The 15,875-nt window shown below is 42.6% G+C and overlaps 1 long non-coding RNA gene across 1 annotated transcript; it reads right to left on the reverse strand.

Moving 5' to 3' along the window:
• Positions 1–13,215: 13,215 nt before the first annotated feature.
• LOC127294145 (uncharacterized) lies at positions 13,216–14,384 on the reverse strand. Its single transcript, XR_007846403.2, has 3 exons — positions 13,918–14,384; positions 13,566–13,626; positions 13,216–13,465 (listed from the first exon to the last, which is right to left on the reverse strand). It is a non-coding gene; the product is annotated as an uncharacterized lncRNA (long non-coding RNA).
• Between the last annotated feature and the right edge of the window lie 1,491 nt (positions 14,385–15,875).

Here is a 15,875-nt window from a genome sequence, read left to right on the forward strand (position 1 = left end):
AGTATAATTATGTAAGCGCCATAACTTCTCAATCTTCAGCTCCCAAGTGAGGTATTCTTCAACATCAGCACCTCCTTCAAATTTGGGTATCGAGAACTTTGGCTTACCCAATCCATCTTCTTCATCAAACCCACGACCATGACGTCCGGGTTCAACAAAGCCATGACCACGGTTACCACGTCCAGCACCACGACCAATTCCTGGTGCTTTATCCTGAAGATCAGGGTCTTCTTCCTCTTGTTGCTATTGTTGTGTAAGATTGTCAACAGCCAGTTGCAAAACTTGAAGACTGCACTGGATATCCGTCATTTGATCTTTCATTGTAGTGACGGTCTCACTAGTATCATCCAGCTTCTGGGAAATCTCCTGAACAGTCCCCTTAAGTTCATCGTCCTGAGTGCGGAATTCACGTCGCATCTCATTACGAAGAGCTTCATACTCCCTCCATGTCATCACATCAGCAGAATTCTTGTTTTTCTGGTTAACAATTTTCTCATCACTAGAAGACATGGTTAGTAGGTTAGTACACGAAAACAAATAGATATGGTGGTACTCTCACAACTCACTCAAAACTGATAAGAAAAGGAAATCTTACCGCTCCAAAGTGAATTAGTATTGACTACCACTTGTAGTGACACTAGTGCATGGATGTAGCGAAGCGAACATCAAGGGTATGAGAACAAATCACACGGCAAAGCAGGATATATGTGGGGCTGTAGACAGACTACCTATTTGCACCAATAGCAAGCTCTAGCGCTGACCGTAGACAACCAATGATACTCACACAAGGCGATAAATGTGGCAATGCAATTATATGGATGAAAGGTTGCAATGCACTCGAGAGACACTAGCAAAGCTCAACGAAACAGGCACAAGATTGCTCAACTATAGGTGCAGAAAAGTAAACTAGGCCTTCACTTAAATCTTACTAGCACTTCACTTTTTCTTTTTGGATTTTCTTTTTGTAACACACGCAGCTATGTAGCTCTCTTCTTTTCTATTTTTATTTTTATTTTATGACTCAACTCCTTGATAACACGGCCAACAGAAAATTGCAAAGCACCAAAACCCTAATGAGCAGCCTGTGGAGCGGTAAAACTAGTCTCTTCTGGGGAAGTTCCTAGTCACTTATATCGAAAGGCTGTGTCTATGGTTGGAACAAGCACACTATACGCTATGTGGACTTGGAGAAATAAAACTGAAAACTAGATGATAGCGGAAACACAAACCCTAACAATACTAGATGGAAGAAAAAGATACGCAAAAACAACTACAAAAAGCAACTAAAACTCAAAATTAGTGCAATCTAAGGCTATGGCAAACCCTAACCCTAACTTTTTATGGCTTTTTCTGGATAGGAAAACACTCACAACTCAACTATGGGGTGGATTGTGGATTGCTTACCGAGGAAACACTGAAATCTGATACCAAGATGATAAGGGGTTGCCCGATCTTCTCAGTAAGCACGGTGGTGAGGATGATCACGGGAAGAGCACAACGGAGATAACTTGATGATGAAGTGGAAGATAACTTGTATGATGCAACGAGATCTCTCGATTGGTCCCTGTCGCCAATGCAACAACTCTCAAACCTGCAAGATATTCGCAACTCCACACACTTGCGCACGTAGCCGCCGACCACGAAGTGGTAAGTTGCAACCGTCTAATTCCCAATGGAACATCAGATCACACAGGACTTTTTCAGGATCTACACCAAACTAATGCAATATGGTGTAGGGATTCAATAGAGTTGCAAAGCAATCAACTATGAACTAGGGTTTATCTTAAACGTGGTCTAAACCTAATTTGGGGGCGTCCTGGGCACTTATATAGGGGTTCAGGACGACCAAGAGTTGAAAATACACATAGAAAACCGACCCAGATCGGATCTGCTCGAGACAGACTCGGATTCGGCCAGTCATACGGCCGGTCGACTGGGCCTGGGACCGGGGCGGGCCGGTCAAAACCGGACCTGGCACCGGGTGGTGACCGGCTGATACGTCTCCAACGTACCTATAGTTTGTGATGTTCCATGCTAGTTTTATGACAATACCTACATGTTTTGCTCACACTTTATAATGATTTTATGCATTTTCCGGAACTTGCCTATTAACAAGATGCCGAGGTGCCAGTTCCTGTTTTCTGCTGTTTTTGGTTCCAGAAAGGCTGTTCGGGCAATATTCTCGGAATTCGACGAAACAAAAGCCAAACATCTTATTTCACCGAGACGGACCAGAACACCGAAGGGGAGCCGGAGAGGAGGCCCAGGGCCCCCACACCACACTGGGGCGCGGCCTAGGAGGGGGGCGTGCCGCCCTAGGGTGTGGACCCCCCAGGCACCCCCTTGCGCCGCCTCTTCGCCTATAAAATCCCTCGCGACCTAAAAACCCGAGAACAATTGACGAAACTCCAGAAAGACTCCAGGGGCGCCGCCGCCATCACGAAACTCCGTTTCGGGGGACAGAAGTCTCTATTCCGGCACGCCGCCGGGACGGGGAATTGCCCCCGGAGTCATCTCCATCGACACCACCGACATCTTCATCGCCGTTGATGTCTCCTATGATGAGGAGGGAGTAGTTCTCCCCCGAGGCTGTGGGCTCTACCGGTAGCTATGTGGTTCATCTCTCTCTCCCATGGTGTGATCTTTATGTGATCATGAGCTTTGTATCACTATTAATCTATGTGTTACTCCAGTGATGTTATTAAAGTAGTCTATTCCTCCTCCATGATGTAAAGTTGATAGTTTGTGCATCATGTAGTACTTGGCATAGGTTATGATTGTAATCTCTTGTAGATTATGAAGTTAACTATTACTATGATAGTATTGATTTGATCTATTCCCCCTTTCATAGCTATTGTTGACAGTGTGTATGCTATGTTAGTACTCGGTCTAAATTGCAACGGTCTATTATGCACTCTAGAGGTTACTCTAATATGAACTCCGGATGTTGTGGAGCTTGTTTACTCCAGCTTGAGGTGTGCTCTTGTAGCCCAACACAATGAATGGTGTTTGTTATCCAACAAGAGAGTGTTAGAGAGTGGCATTTATTTATTCAATTATGTGATCATTGTTGAGAGTGTCCACTAGTGAAAGTATGATCCCTAGGCCTTGTTTCTAAGCATTGAAACACCGTTTTCAACAAGTTCTGTTACATGTTTGCTTGCTGCCATCTTTATTTCAGATTGCAATTACTACTTACAATCATCCATTATACTTGTATTTCACTATCTCTTCGCCGAACTAGTGCACCTATACATCTGACAAGTGTATTAGGTGTGTTGGGGAGACAAGAGACTTCTTGTATCTTAATTGCAGGGTTGCTTGAGAGGGATATCTCTGACCTCTACCTCCCTGAGTTCGATAAACCTTGGGTGATTCACTTAAGGGAAACTTGCTGCTGTTCTACAAACCTCTGCTCTTGGAGGCCCAACACTGTCTACAGGAATAGAAGCGTGCGTAGACATCAAGCTATTTTCTGGCGCCGTTGCCGGGGAGGTAAGGTAAAAAGTATTCACATCCTCTGACTACTAAGCTATTTCCTAGCATTGTTGCCATTGTGTGAGTGCTCGAAGGTATTTCCTTTAGATCCTGCAATTATATCTTTTTGTTTCTTGTTTTTATTTTCACTAGTTAGGCTTAATGGAAAACAACAAAAATATTAGAGATCTTTATAGTATTTATCTTGAGTTAGGACATGAGGTGTTTGAAGAGAAAATTAAAAACCTATGGAACTTTATATGCATGCTAATGGCAATGTTATTAGTATGAATTCTTTGAACACCATTGTTGCTAATGCTATGGAAAATTCTAAGCTTGGGGAAGCTGGTTTTGAGGAGCATGATATTTTTAGTCCCCCAAGCATGGAGGAGAAAATTTACTTTGATGATACTTTACCTCCTATATATGATGATTACAATGATGACTATCATATTTTCAGTCCATCTACTATTGAGGAGAAAATTAATTATGATTACAATATGCCTCCTATATATGATGATTATGGTGATGAGAATAATAATGATAGCTATCTTATTGAATTTGCTCCCACTACAATTAATAGTAATGACTATGCTTATGTGGAGAGTAATAATTTTATGCATGTAGCTCATGATAAGAATGTTTCATGTGATAGTTATATTGTTGAGTTTGTTCATGATGCTACTGAAAGTTATTATGAGAGAGGGAAACATGGTTATATGCATCTTAATAATATTAAGTTTCCCCTCTTTATGTTGAGAATCTTGAAGTTGCGCTTGTGTTGCCTTTCTATGCTTGTTGCATTATGCTTACATGACTTGTTTATTTACAAGATTCCTATGCATAGGAAGTGGGTTAGGCTTAAATTTGTCTCACATTTGCTTTTGATGCTCTATTTTGCTTCAACTCTTATTTCTTGCGCGAGCATCATTAAAATCACTGAGCCCATCTTAATGGCTATAAAGAAAGCACTTCTTGGGAGATAACACATGTTTTATTTTGCTACTGTTTTGTTGTGTCTTGGAAGTTTTTACTACTGTAGCAACCTCTCCTTGTCTTTACTTTATTGCATTGTTGTGCCAAGTAAAGTGTTTGATAGTAAGGTTGATACTAGATTTGGATTACTGCGCAGAAACAGATTTCTTGCTGTCACGAATTTGAGTAGGTCTCTCTGTAGGTAACTCAGAAAAATCAGCGAAAATTCATGAGTGATCCTCAGATATGTACTCAACTTTCATTCAATTTGAGCTTCTTCATCTGAGCATGTTAAGTGCCTCTAAAAAATTCATCTTTACGGACTGTTCTGTTTTGACAGATTCTGCCTTTTATTTCACATTGCCTCTTTTGCTATGTTGAATTGATTTCTTTGTTCCATTAACTTTCAGTATCTTTGGGTAATGTCCAGAAGTGTTAGGAATGATTGTGTTACCTCTGAACATGTGAATTTTTGATTATGCACTAACCCTCTAATAAGATTGTTTTGAGTTTGGTGTGGAGGAAGTTTTCAAGGATTAAGAGAGGAGGATGATACAATATGATCAAGAAGAGTGAAAAGTTTAAGCTTAGGGATGCCCCGTGGTTCATCCCTGCATATTTCAAGAAGACTCAAGCATCTAAGCTTGGGGATGCCCAAGGCATCCCCTTCTTCATCAACAACTTATCAGGTCACCTCTAGTGAAACTATATTTTTATTCCATCACATCTTATGTACTTTACTTGGAGCGTTTGTGTGCTTTTATTTTTGTTTTGTTATTTTCATTCTCTGAATAAATTCATGCTTATGTGGGAGAGAGACACGCTCCGCTTTTTCATTTGAACACTTGTGTTCTTAGTTTTACTTTTAATGTTCATGGCGAAAGTTAAAAGCTGCTGCATTTATTGCTATTTGGTTGGAAACAGGAAATGCTTCATGTGGTAATTGGTATATGGTCTTGAATAATTCGATACTTGGCAATTGTTTTGCTCAATAGATCATGTTTAAGCTCTTGCATCATTTACTTTGCACCTATTAATGAAGAACTACCATAGAGCTTGTTGAAATTTGGTTTGCATGATTGGTCTCTCTAAAAGTCTAGATATTTTCTGGTGAAGTGTTTGAACAACAAGGAAGACAGTGTAGAGTCTTATAATGCTTGCAATATGTTCTTATGTAAGTTTTGCTGTACCGGTTCATACTTGTGTTTGCTTCAAACAACCTTGCTAGCCAAAGCATTGTACTGAGAGGGAATTCTTCTCGTGCATCCAAAACCTTGAGCCAAAACCTATGCCATTTGTGTCCACCATAACTACCTACTATGTGGTATTTTTCTGCCATTCCAAAGTAAATTGCTTGCGTGCTACCTTTAAAAATTTCATTCCTTGTCTTTGCAATACATAGCTCATGGGAAAGTAGCCTAAAAACTATTGTGGTAATGAATATGTCGCTTATGTATCTTAGTTCTTATAAGTTGCTTGTTGAGCGGTAACCATGTTTCTGGGGACGCCATCAACTTTTTTACACCTTTGTTGAATATCATGTGAGTTGCTATGCATGTTCGTCTTGTCTGAAGTAAGGGTGATTTATCATGATCAAATGGTTTGAGTATGCATATTGTTAGAGAAGAACATTGGGCCGCTAACCGAAGCCATGTATCATGGTGGAAGTTTCAGTTTGGACATTAATCCTCAATCTCTTATGAGAATATTATCTGTTGTTGAATGCTTATGCATTAAAGAGGAGTCCATTATCTGTTTTCTATGTTGTCCCGGTATGGATGTCCTTAGTTGAGATCTATCAAAAACGAGAAATCAAATGCGATCTATCTCCTTGGACCTTTGTACAGGCGGCATAGAGGTACCCCTTTGTGACACTTGGTTGAAACATATGTAATGCAATGATAATACATGGAAATCCAAGCTAATTAGGACAAGGTGCGAGCACTATTGGTATTTTATGCATGAGGCTTGCAACTTATAGGATGTCTTATGCATAACACATATGAATTATTACTACCGTTGACAAAATTGTTTCTATGTTTTCAAAATAAAAGCTCTAGCATAAAAATAGTAATCCATGCTTCCCTCTGCGAAGGGTCTTTCTTTTACTTTATGTTGAGTCAGTTTACCTACTTCCTTCTATCTTAGAAGCAAACACTTGTGTCAACTGTGTGCATTGATTCCTACATACTTGCTTATTTGCACGCATCATATTACTTTGTGTTGACAATTATCCATGAGATATACATGTTGAAGTTGAAAGCAACTGCTGAAACTTATATCTTCCTTTGTGTTTCTTCAAAACTTTCTACTAAGAATTTATTGCTTTATGAGTTAACTCCTATGCAAGTCTTATTGATGCTTGTCTTGAAAGTACTATTCATGGAAAGTCTTTGCTATATGATTCAGTTGTTTAGTCATTGTCTTTACCATTGCTTCGAATCACTTCATTCATCTCATATGCTTTACAATAGTATTGATCAAGATTATGATAGTAGCATGTCACTTCAGAAATTATCCTTGTTATCGTTTACCTACTCGAGGGCGAGTAGGAACTAAGCTTGGGGATGCTTGATACGTCTCCAACGTACCTATAATTTCTGATGTTCCATGCTAGTTTTATGACAATACCTACATGTTTTGCTCACACTTTATAATAATTTTATGCATTTTCCGGAACTAACCTATTAACAAGATGCCGAGGTGCCAGTTCCTGTTTTCTGCTGTTTTTGGTTCCAGAAAGGCTGTTCGGGCAATATTCTCGGAATTCGACGAAACAAAAGCCAAACATCTTATTTCACCGAGACGGACCAGAACACCGAAGGGGAGCTGGAGAGGAGGCCCAGGGCCCCCACACCACACTGGGGCGCGGCCTAGGAGGGGGGCGCGCCGCCCTAGGGTGTGGACCCCCCAGGCACCCCCTTGCGCCGCCTCTTCGCCTATAAAATCCCTCGCGACCTAAAAACCCGAGAACAATTGACGAAACTCCAGAAAGACTCCAGGGGCGCCGCCGCCATCGCGAAACTCCGTTTCGGGGGACAGAAGTCTCTGTTCCGGCATGCCGCCGGGACGGGGAATTGCCCCCGGAGTCATCTCCATCGACACCACCGCCATCTTCATCGCCGTTGCTGTCTCCTATGATGAGGAGGGAGTAGTTCTCCCCCGAGGCTGAGGGCTCTACCGGTAGCTATGTGGTTCATCTCTCTCTCCCATGGTGTGATCTTTATGTGATCATGAGCTTTGTATCACTATTAGTCTATGTGCTACTCTAGTGATGTTACATGATGTAAAGTTGACAGTGTGTGCATCATGTAGTACTTGGCGTAGGTTATGATTGTAATCTCTTGTAGATTATGAAGTTAACTATTACTATGATAGTATTGATGTGATCTATTCCCCCTTTCATAGCTATTGTTGACAGTGTGTATGCTATGTTAGTACTCGGTCTAAATTGCAACGGTCTATTATGCACTCTAGAGGTTACTCTAATATGAACTCCGGATGTTGTGGAGCTTGTTTACTCCGGCTTAAGGTGTGCTCTTGTAGCCCTACACAATGAATGGTGTTTGTTATCCAACAAGAGAGTGTTAGAGAGTAGCATTTATTTATTCAATTATGTGATCATTGTTGAGAGTGTCCACTAGTGAAAGTATGATCCCTAGGCCTTGTTTCTAAGCATTGAAACACCGTTTCCAACAAGTTCTGTTACATGTTTGCTTGCTGCCATCTTTATTTCAGATTGCAATTACTACTTACAATCATCCATTATACTTGTATTTCACTATCTCTTCGTCGAACTATTGCACCTATACATCTCACAGGTGTATTAGGTGTGTTGGGGACACAAGAGACTTCTTGTATCTTAATTGCAGGGTTGCTTGAGAGGGATATCTCTGACCTCTACCTCCCTGAGTTCGATAAACCTTGGGTGATTCACTTACGGGAAACTTGCTGCTGTTCTACAAACCTATGCTCTTGGAGGCCCAACACTGTCTACAGGAATAGAAGCGTGCGTAGACATCACCGGCCTAGGCGTCCGGGCATACTGGATAGTGCCCGATTGGCACAAGCTGGGGATCCGGTCGGCGCCGGGCTGGGCCGTTCGGGCGCCCGGTTGGACTGGGCCTGGGACCGGGCACGCCGGCCGGTCTGACCGGGCCTGGCGCCTGCCTGGACTTCTTCTTCTCCCCTCGCGCATGCATCCCTCTCCCCCCTCGCGCTTACATGGGATGTCTTCATGTCTAGCTTCATGGCCAGCTCCATGTGCTTCACGTCCAGCTTCCTGTCCAGCTACTCCTCTCCTCCTCGTGCGATGCTTGCTCCCTCTTCGTACCTGATCATACATAAGTAATAGGACTTAGGCAGTATAAAGTTCTCATCGATCAAAGTATCACTTAGGAACAAGTTCACCTGTTGTTTGAGTACCTTCGCACGAGCTCGTGTCATTGGTCCAATCCTGACTTCATTGGACTTGAGCTTCACAGCAGCATCGTCGTCAGCTTGCAATGACGGAGGTAGTAGTGTAGTAGGGATGTCCTCGTCATAATGGGAGGGAACACATCTGAGAGGCAGAGAGTTTGGAGCTTCAGATCCAGCGTCGGCATTCACAAGGACCCAGGGCCATGGCCAACACATGTCGACTCTGCTTGTCTGCGTGGCCACGAGAGACGTCTTGCACCCACAAGCATCGCTCGCCATCGATCCGGTGTCGCCTCTCCATCCGAGGTTGTCGCCTCGTTTTCCGAAGCCCTCTACATGCCGAAGTCCTCGCCGCCACCATCCCGACGAAGCCGACGGGCTTTCCGGGGGGGGGGGGGGTCTCTGGTGGCGGCGAGGTGAGGAAGGTAGGCGGAGAGGGTCGGCAGCGGGCTAGGGTTGGGGGCTTCAGGTGCCGCCCTAGGAGAGCCAAATGGGAGCAAGTTTTTTCGGCGCCAAATCATATGCGTGCACCAACAGAATTTTATAGGATGGGGATGTTTCTTACATATTTCGGAGATAAACAACCATGATCTCTTACAACTTTTCAAATGCTGCTATTGTTAGACACTAGATCAATAGTAAACAACGTTTTTTTCTTTTAAGCTTTGTACATACCTATATAAATAGTTTACATATTTATAATAACTATAGATAGTGTGGAATCTCCCTAATATTCTACTTAAACATGAGCTCCTACCCCACGAAATAATTCTTTGCAAGTCTCAAAGCATCCTCTCTCTCTCTCTCTCATTATGGTTCCTTTGGACTGAATAATTTTCATAGTTATTTTGTATGATAGAAATCCTAAAAGGGTTGTTTTGTTGTAAGGACGAAACCTTGAAACTAGTGGTAATTAAGCTCTATTGGACGTTTCCTTTGTTTATATCACAACTATGGAATGCACACATTGACCTTACAAGATTCCTATGTTTTTCCTCTAGTGCAACAATCAACATCCTTTATTGATTGATGTGTTTTCATTGTTGTATAATTCACCATGTCCTGTCAATCTATTCCAGAGAGTATTTGAGTCACTGGCCGTCCTCGAGTAACACCTAATCTACAAATTCGTTTGTTCTTTGGCAATACTAGGAAGCTTTGGCGCGGCGGCACGCCGCGCCCGTGGTCACACATCTTTTGTCGATTGTTTGAAAAAGGCAGGCCGGAGGGAGTAATTTAATTTGATCGTACATACTCTAGATATTGTAGAAATATTGTGCTTCGCCTTAACCTTAACCTTAGTGTTTTCATAGCCGATTGTCTTGAGAAATCATATCTTTAGTTTGTTCTGCTTTCGAACTCTGTTATGCAATGAAATTTAATTTCTACTTTATATCTTCAGGTTGTATATAATACGCAGCGAGCTGTTCATGTATATACAGAGCCTAGTACATTGAGTTTTTTTAGGGCTGTCCAAGGCAGTATGTGGCATGAGTGCAAACAGAGACCGCATTTGAACACTACGTAAAGTTGACTGAATTGTTTTGATGTTGTATTATCGCTTGGTGTACAAATTATACCAGACGTGGAGAAGAGTTGTCTGCAGTGTTATTTGTAGCCTGCTATCTATTGCACACCAACAGTTGTAAACAGAATTCAAGTAGCAGCAAGTCAGCTTACTGAACACTGTGGCAAGCGTTCTTCCATAATCCGTTTGACTTCTAATAACTGATTGGAAAGATCAGTTGTTGTCAGTGACTTGCAGGGGAGAATGGAGCTATGGCACAACACCATGCCATGTCCATTAGGTGATTATGAGGCGAAGAACAAAAAAGGATAGTATTTCAAATAGAAAAACTTGAAACATAAAATCAGCAATGCATGCTAGCAAATCAGCTGTCGTTCAAATGTTACAAACACAACTTGAAGCCTTCGAGATCAATTAGACCGCAAATAACGTAAGTTCCCACAAAGGAGCAAGCCTGCCCAGCCACATCCATTACAAATTTCAAAATTTTCAGCACAAAAGCTCATGCTTTAGCAAACTACAGGATATATGAAGAGGTGCAATGGAGCATCATGACAACGTGATAATGAAGTTGGCAATTCCTAACCAGTAACCAGGCAGAACATCTTCTCTACCTCAGCATCCAGGATCTCTATGATTCTCCGGCAACATGATTTTCGCCACAGCTCTGAAAACATTAGTAAGTGCTAAATTACTAATCTGTATTGTTCAGTGAACTGTAGGTGGTGATTTGACACAGAAAGTAATTATAATTGCTGTTAGGATCAAGAAAATATGCGCTAACAAATGAGTTCCTTCTGTACATCATGTCCATCCAAAATAATGGCATTAGAAAACTTCTAGCTGCAGGATGGTTAAGGAGACGAAAAGCTCGTGTTATTTTGCAAATCAAGAGAATGTATGATGCATCATTGGAGACTCTATCAGCACCACACGGGAAAGGCTGCAGCAAGCTTGCAGCACAATCATATCAGTATCAGTACCACACGGGAAATGCTGTCTCTATGCATGGTTCAGCTAATTTTACAACAAAATAACTAATAAGATATACTTTTTATATATCATAATGAAAACAAATACAATGGTGATGAAGTAATTCAAAAGGAGAAGTATATATACTAAATTTTTCTGGCTGAAAGTGTAAAATTTGTTAATTACTCGGTTGCACCTTGAACTAATCGAAGCTGGGTACCACCTGAAGATGACATTAAGAATTGTTCATTGAAACAGGAACGTATTTAGACTTCAATAACTTCTCCTAAACCAAAATAAATAAATGGTGATGCATGTATTATAACAAAAGGAGAACTCTAGTAAATAATCATGAGAATCGCATCCCCAAGAATACATCTGTAAATATCTAAAGCTGTGCACCATAGTCTTGCCAGAGAATCTAGATACTTATTCTCATTGATATTATGGATATCAGAACCCTGTGTGTAAAGTTACAAACATGCAAACTTGCAGCACAATACTATCAGCACCATATGGGAATGGCTGTATCTATGGTTCAGCTAACTTTGCAACAACAAAAATAGTAAGATATCATTTTTTATATGTCAAAATGAAAACAAAATACAACGGATATGAAGAAATTCAGAAGTAGAAGCAAGGAGCAGCATATTAACTTGATCTGGTTATACGGATCCAAAAGGAGTTATATAAGGGTGAACTTGTATAATTGCCCAATTGCAGCTTAACTAACCGAAGCTCAGTAGCGCCTGAAGATGTAATTGTGAATTGTTCATGAAAGAGGAATACAATTAGACTTTAAACATTACTCTTAAAACTACAAAACTAAATGGTAATGCATTTATTATATCAAAGAGAAAAACTCTGCAGGAAACAATCATGAGAATTACATTCCAAAAGATTAAACCTCTACATACCTCAAGTTTTCCACCAGTACTGACAGATAATATTTTAGATATAAGAACCCTTCCTAGGATGCTCTAAATTCCTCTTTCATGAACATGCAAACTTGCAGCACAATACTATCAGCACCATATGGGAATGGCTGTATCTATGGTTCAGCTAACTTTGCAACAACAAAAATAGTAAGATATCATTTTTTATAGGTCAAAATGAAAACAAAATACAACGGTGATGAAGAAATTCAGAAGTAGAAGCAAGGAGCAGCATATTAACTTGATCTGGTTATACGGATCCAAAAGGAGTTATATAAGGGTGAACTTGTATAATTGCCCAATTGCAGCTTGAACTAACCGAAGCTCAGTAGCGCCTGAAGATGTCATTGTGAATTGTGCATGAAAGAGGAATGCAATTAGACTTTAAACATTACTCTTAAAACCACAAAACAAAATGGTACTGCATTTATTATATCAAAGAGAAAAACTCTGCAGGAAACAATCATGATAATTACATTCCAAAAGATTACACCTCTACATACCTCAAGTTTTCCACCAGTACTGACAGAGAATATTTTAGATATAAGAATCCTGCATGTACACATTAACATTATCAGGCAAACCTGGATATATTGTTCACTAACGTGGTAGAGAAAACGACATATTAAGTTCAATTTGCACATACTCTCTAGTGCATAAGGAAAAAATTGTGTGCCACCAGCCGGAGTTTCTCCTCATCGGAGTAGACAGTACCAACCAGCAGCGTCCAGGGAGCCGGAACGGCTACTGGTACCACGACCCATCCGTCAGCCTCACCCTCACAAACATCCTCGCAGGCCCTCCCTGGCACATACAATTCTCGAAATTTTCAATTACCAAATCAAATTATATTCCGTAATCAATTTACACAATAGTCTGTTGTTCTATAAGCAATGATAGCTTATTCTACCCTGAAGGAATCAAATGAATGCATGATCACTTGCACGGAAGATCTTGCCTATCCAACATATTCCTAGTGATAATTTTCAACAGAAAATGAACAGGAAGAATGAAAACAAAAAATACAGAATTTCTGTTCATCTCAATTAATTACCTCACTCAGCCAATTTCAGGCCTATATGAGAAAGAAGGCAAAATGTCATTTAAAGCCTCAAGACCAGCATCACCCCCGGTAAACCTCTAAATTCATGTCATACACCTAGTCCAACAAAAAGGAAGGTCCAGCTCATGGTATGTTTGCATTAACATATATAAGGTAGGATACACTACCATCTTGGTAGAACGACAATCCCACTTACTGTGTTAGGTTTTCTGTTCATCTCAATCAGTTACCTCAATCTTGTTGAGACAGGTTCAGGCCTACATCAGGAGAGAAATAACAAAATATCACTTAAATCCTCAACACCAAAATCACCGCTACTACACCTATGAATACATGTGGTACACGTAGGCCAACAAAAAGGAAGGTAAACTGATGCTATCCTTGCATTAGTACGTACTGCCACAAAAGTATGTGGCGCAATGAACATATGAACGCAATGATACTTGCAACCTAGAGAAGAGATCACCAGAGAACCATATATAAATAGCTTGAAGTCTAAGAAACAAAACAACAAACATGTGGAGGGGCAGGAGAGCAATGATACTTACACACCAGAATTTTCTGCTTCCCAATCCCAACATTCGACATGTGTATGTGAGGAAGAGCTTTAATTTGTTGTCTTCTTCATCTGGCACCACCGTTTTTCTCCGCCGCCGGCCACTGCCTGCTTAGCCCCAACATGGCCGCCGCCGCCCCTGCCTGGTCCGCCCGACGTGGCCACCGCCAGCTTGAGCGTGCTCCGCCCTTGGGCCCGTGCCGTCGTCGGCCCAAGGTCGTCGTCCTAGGGCCACGCCTGCTCCGCCCAGGGGCGCCATCCCTGGCACGCGGCTTCCCCGCCCCGTGCTCGCCGCCGCCGGCCTAGACCTGCCCCGTGCTCGCCTTCGCCGACATACGCGTGCCCCGCCCTCAAGGTCGCCGTCCCCTGGCTGTTCCTGCCCCGCCCCGAGGGCCGAGCTTGCCCCCATCGGCAGGCAGGACGCCTAGGATGTCCCGATGTCCTCTGCTCCATCTTGGAAAACGGCAGACATGTGGTGAATTGGTAGATACGGGAAAAAAAATCAAAGACTTTGTGGGGTACTCTTGAGCGGTGGGACGTATGGGAGAGAGAAGCAACCGCCTACCGCTTTGACCGCACCGCTCCTCACAACCGGTAGCCGGTTGCCCCGCTCGGTAATTTTTCTTTTTAGCGGCCATTAAACAGTACATTTTGGAGACGTGTCCGAAGCTAATTAGAAGAGCAAGGCAGAAAATACCTCATGAGCAGTACCAGAAGGAATCAGAGAGCGTGAATTCAGCTAACTTTTATATAGATACTTGCAACCTAGAGAAGAGATCACCAGAGAACCATATATAAATAGCTTGAAGTCTAAGAAACAAAACAACAAACATGTGGAGGGGCAGGAGAGCAATGATACTTACACACCAGAATTTTCTGCTTCCCAATCCCAACATTCGACATGTGTATGTGAGGAAGAGCTTTAATTTGTTGTCTTCTTCATCTGGCACCACCGTTTTTCTCCGCCGCCGGCCACTGCCTGCTTAGCCCCAACATGGCCGCCGCCGCCCCTGCCTGGTCCGCCCGACGTGGCCACCGCCAGCTTGAGCGTGCTCCGCCCTTGGGCCCGTGCCGTCGTCGGCCCAAGGTCGTCGTCCTAGGGCCACGCCTGCTCCGCCCAGGGGCGCCATCCCTGGCACGCGGCTTCCCCGCCCCGTGCTCGCCGCCGCCGGCCTAGACCTGCCCCGTGCTCGCCTTCGCCGACATACGCGTGCCCCGCCCTCAAGGTCGCCGTCCCCTGGCTGTTCCTGCCCCGCCCCGAGGGCCGAGCTTGCCCCCATCGGCAGGCAGGACGCCTAGGATGTCCCGATGTCCTCTGCTCCATCTTGGAAAACGGCAGACATGTGGTGAATTGGTAGATACGGGAAAAAAAATCAAAGACTTTGTGGGGTACTCTTGAGCGGTGGGACGTATGGGAGAGAGAAGCAACCGCCTACCGCTTTGACCGCACCGCTCCTCACAACCGGTAGCCGGTTGCCCCGCTCGGTAATTTTTCTTTTTAGCGGCCATTAAACAGTACATTTTGGAGACGTGTCCGAAGCTAATTAGAAGAGCAAGGCAGAAAATACCTCATGAGCAGTACCAGAAGGAATCAGAGAGCGTGAATTCAGCTAACTTTTATATAGTGTATAAATACAAAATATTATGCTCAACGATTCATGTAGTTTTTCATAGAGGATTCGACTGAGCCAGGGCATTTCAGTTATGTTGCTTAGCTATTTGTATGCTGTCATAATCATGCTTTCCAGGCCCCTTAAAACGCAAACAAAACTATATCATTTATTGACACATATGCGCACATGGATGAGAACTGAAAAATAAAACTTTTTAAAGGAAAAATAAACAGACAACTCAGCGCTGAAGATAAACATATCCACTGCAACGTTCAATTGAGCGAGAGAGATGGAGAGAAAAAACACATCATAGGATGTCTGGTGTTTATGCACTATA

Source organism: Lolium perenne, chromosome 1, assembly GCF_019359855.2.
Source record: "Lolium perenne isolate Kyuss_39 chromosome 1, Kyuss_2.0, whole genome shotgun sequence".
Taxonomy (NCBI): Eukaryota; Viridiplantae; Streptophyta; class Magnoliopsida; order Poales; family Poaceae; genus Lolium; species Lolium perenne.